The sequence below is a fragment of the Peromyscus eremicus genome, chromosome 18, assembly GCF_949786415.1.
Source record: "Peromyscus eremicus chromosome 18, PerEre_H2_v1, whole genome shotgun sequence".
Classification (NCBI taxonomy): Eukaryota; Metazoa; Chordata; class Mammalia; order Rodentia; family Cricetidae; genus Peromyscus; species Peromyscus eremicus.
In genome coordinates, this window is record NC_081434.1 from 42,775,592 (window position 1) to 42,780,261 (window position 4,670).

The window sequence follows — 4,670 nt, forward strand, 5'->3', positions numbered from 1 at the left end:
GAGTGCATGTTCTCCAAACAAATCTCTGGATTTTGTCCACCAAAGCGTTATCCTTGCAGCCTAGGACTTATGAAACTTTTGGGTGATCTGTGTCATTTCAGATTTTGAAGCTTTAAGCAAATAAATGTGATTGTCAACTTTATTTCTAAATAGTCTTGTGAAGACCAAAAAGTGGAGTACATTCTGGAATTTGGGAGCAAGGCATGTCCTCTAAACTGATATAAAAACTATTTTAAGAACATAGATGACAGTATTGGGGGTAAAGAAATCTGAGTAGAGAGGTGGTATAGAGAGAGGGGTGAGATACTCAGAGAGTGTGATTGCTCACATGAATCCAGAGATGAGGCAGTAGATCTAGATGGAAAAGTATAAAGGATTGCCTGCAAATCCCAGTAATTAGAAAGAGGCCTGGAGTCAGCTGTATAGTTGAGACCTCAGACAGCTTGGTCTTTCTAAAAATCAATTGTGAAACATCACACTTCCATGAACAGATACCCTGCCCAGGATATATAGTCATTTACCCAGCAAAGACAGAAATCCCTTCTGCATGGTCCTGCTTCTTATCTCACTGATGTCCCATCCAGAGGAGGGTTCATGTTCTGCCAAATGCCCTGAGATCAAGCTGACAGAGGATGGCACCTGCCTTTTACAATGTTCATCTCAGCCCACTCTTGGTAGTTGGATCATGTTCAGGAAATGAACTGGGAGATAAGACTTTGCCTAGCCGCTTCTCAAAGTTCAGGCTTGAGACTCCCCCTCTGTGAATGTCAACTTTCCTGTCTTCTACAGGGAGAGGAGTGTCTCAGGTGTCTGCTGGTTTCTTCTCCTTTTCACATGCTTCAGGTTACCCAAGGGACAGCCTCCTCAACCTTACTCAGAGCTGCACAAGACAAAGCCTGGCTTCAGACTCCCCAAATCTGGCCTCAGCAGCCATAAGAATGGTGGCACAGTTCACATGACTTTTTTGAGACACAGGATCTCCTGGAACTTGCACTACAGTCAGTCTTCCGTTCTCCTCCTCATTTCCCAATTGGTTGAGATCATGGCATGCATCACTATGCCCAGTTTCTTTTTTTCTATTTCTAAATGTTCGAACATCCAGAAACAACCAGTGAGGTCAAGATCATGATGGGGAAAACAACAGAGATAGCCTACCCAAGCTGGAAACTCTTGGACTCTGGTGGGAACAATCACAGGACCAAACTAGGTCCTCTGACTGTGGGTGACAGTCTAGGTGATCACCTGCAGCTTCAAGTGACCATGTTCAGGACTGACTGTGAACATACCTATCTGTCCTGAACCAGACAGCTGGAAGAGGCAGCCTGCTGGTGGAAGACACAGCCTACTAAGCCTTTGTCTCAGTATAGAAAATAAAAAGGAAGCCAGAAGTTGGCTTTTTGTATTACTTATCAGTTCCTCTTTATCTGTCTGCCTCTCAGGGAAGACTGTGTAATTCTTTTTCCCTCAAATTAATGAGTTTATTGAGGTTATTACAGGAGTATAGGTGTGGTATTACTTATAGGAATATGAATAACTCTAATGTGTGGCATCACAAAGGCTCACATTAGAATGGGTGACTCATGAAGACTAGAACTCTGAATGTGTCTGCATGACTTGTTTGCAGCTGAATGAGACAGAGGGTCTCATTTCCTCAGTTCTCCTTAGTTACACCTATTTAACCTTGGGAGCGTAAGGGCCTTGTTAATCCTGTAAATTTCAGCTTTCCCAACCATGGTTTAATTGCTGAGTATTATGAACCTCCTCTCTCTTTCCACAGAACTTTCTGAGACTTAAGGAAATAGTCCTACTCAGGGACTAGCACACCAGTTGGATACTCAATATTAAATGATCAGTCCTGAAAACATATATGCTAGCTATACAGAATGATTGGTTTACATTTAGGAATATATAACTATATGGATACACACACACACACACACACACACAGAAACACACACACACACATATCTTCATGCACATATATATATGTATATGAACATAGCAACAATTAATGAATATAGAGGTCATAAATTAGAAACAGAGCAAGGAGAAGTGTAGTGAGGGTTTGGAAGGATGAAAAAGAAGAGAAAATAATGTAATTATTACCTCAAAAATAATAGAAAAGTATTTCATGTTATTCAAAGGAAAATTGTTACACAACCTTTCACCCATTCCTTAAAATGTTAGTTGTTTGTATAAGTTCACATTCTCCCATGGAGCTCTGCAAAGGCACTAAAGGCAAACACAAGTCCTGAAGTCCCTGGTGAATCAACCATTTTATGTTTGACCTCTTCTGTAAGCACAGCCCAGTGCTCTATCATGCCCAGTGAATTGGCCGCAAAGCACTGCTTCTCTCATATATATTTTATCAGGAAAACCCCATCCTTCCTTCATCATCTTCCAGTGTGTGGGAGACCTCTGCTTGTGGTAACCAAGCATCCCCAATGCTTCCTGTGAGCCTATCCATCAGGAAATAATTTCTCTCAGATTTCATTAGATTTCATAGCCTGTATTTCAAGGAGGTTTTTGTAAGTGGCTCACCTACTTTCCCACTTCTATTGCACTCAGATTGATCTCATCTGTTCACATAGCCTACAATCCCATGAGCCAAGCTTTGACAGGAGGTTTCACTGATCTTTTGAAAGTCTTTTGTATCAAGTAGTTGAGAGACAGAATACTCCCTGACTAAGTCAGGCTCTTTTTGCAGGCCATTTATGGCTATCAAATGCAAGTTCTAGCATGGATTTTCCTTTTCTCTGTATAAAAGGTTGAAACTAAGTGGCATCTTCTATCACTTTTATTTTAAACAGAGAATTACACTCTAATTGTATACAAGTGTAATGAATTTTGTCCTAAGGAATTTTAATAAATACAGCAGTTTCATATATGATCTTGATTTTTTTCTCTTCCATAAAATTTCTGACTTATGACTTTTCTGGGTTTGAGTACAACTTTCCATTTCCATTTAGAAAACTCTACAGATTTTACCTCTTGACAAGAATTTATTTAGTCATAAAATATTTTTGTAAACTTCATGGTAGAGAACTAATAAACACTGAATATTTCAACTCAATGAATTCATTGTATGTAAATTACATTTGTCATATAAAGAAACAAACTAAGATAATGTGTTTGCAAGTTATTAAAGTATCAAATTGTTGGATGTAGGTTTTGGGCTCGTTTTAAGCACAACTTGCATTTTTTAACAAGCACTCCTTTACACAATATTTTTAGTGTCACAGTGTCAGAGATCTAAAGAACCTCATATTTTAGCAAGTACCAGGAAAGATAGGGATTATAAAGATTTTGGGTGGAAAAATATGGAGAATAAAACCTACAGAGAAAAGTTTTTTTTAAATTTTTTATGATGTAATTAGCATTTTCTAAAGCCCTGTAAAAATTCAGGGAGGCAAATTGGTTATAATACCCGGGATGAATAAGGGAAGATCAAGAAGAAGGAGAAATAAAAGAGGAAGAGTAGTTGTAGGAGAAGATGGATGGATGGATGGATGGATGGATAGAGATAGGTGATGAAATAGATAGATAGATAGATAGATAGATAGATAGATAGATAGATAGATAGATAGATAGAGATAGGTGATGAAATAGATAAATAGATAGATAGATAGATAGATAGATAGATAGATAGATAGATAGATAGATAGGCAGAGAGACAGACAGAGAGAAACACAGAGAGACAGTTAGGAGTATATACAGTTTTCAGGCTATACACTATAGTGTTTATTGGGTTCACCAAAGGCAGGATGGACTCAGAACATTTGTCCTTCTTCCCCATATTGGTCAGAGAACTAGGTATGGTTGAAGAACTCAGAATTTTTCTTTTAGTATCTGTAGCCCTTTAATTCTGGACAATCCTAGGATTTGTGGTTCCCAAAAATAGCCCTCAAATTTAGTTCCATTCCAGTTGTCTCTCAGTGGTCCCACTTTTTCTCTGTGTTGATATGTGAGGTGAGGTGGGACAAATACTAGTTATCCAGGGGGCCCTGGCATTCTAGGCCCCCAAGAATCTTTTTAAATGAATGCTCCAGGGTTTGTATAGAACTCTAGAAAAGGAATAAGGAATCCTTGTTGCAGCAGATGATACAGAGAGGTTGAGACAAAACAGATTGGGTTCTAGCATGGATTATTACAATGGAGAGGCAAGAGTTTCTGGTCCAGAAATATTAACAGGCTAGATACTCTGAAGATTACATTTAGATCACTTTTTTCTCAGAGCTGAGGACCAAGCCCAAGGCCTTGTGCTTGCTAGGCAAGCACTCTACCACTGAGCTAAATCCCCATTGCCAAATTTTTAAGGACATATTTTAGAGAAAAGTCAGAAGGAAATGGAGGATTTAAGACTACCAATTTCTGATGCCATCTCACAGATTTTCCAGAATGTGATGGGCTGATCGTGTTTGCCTTTGGGGATGTTATTTTTATAAAGACAGCAAACTTAGTAGGGGGTTTCTAGCATTAAGCTCAGCAGCACAAGGACACCCCATTAAATAACTAGTCTGGAATCCTTTAAGTAAAGAGGAGATGCAGCAAATTGATGAAATGAAATGTAGAAGTGCCTGCAGTTGAAAGGTCGGGATGAGATGGGTCACTCCAGAATGTTAATCAAGAAAAGTCAGAATAAGGAATATTAAATATAGGAGGAAGTCTGA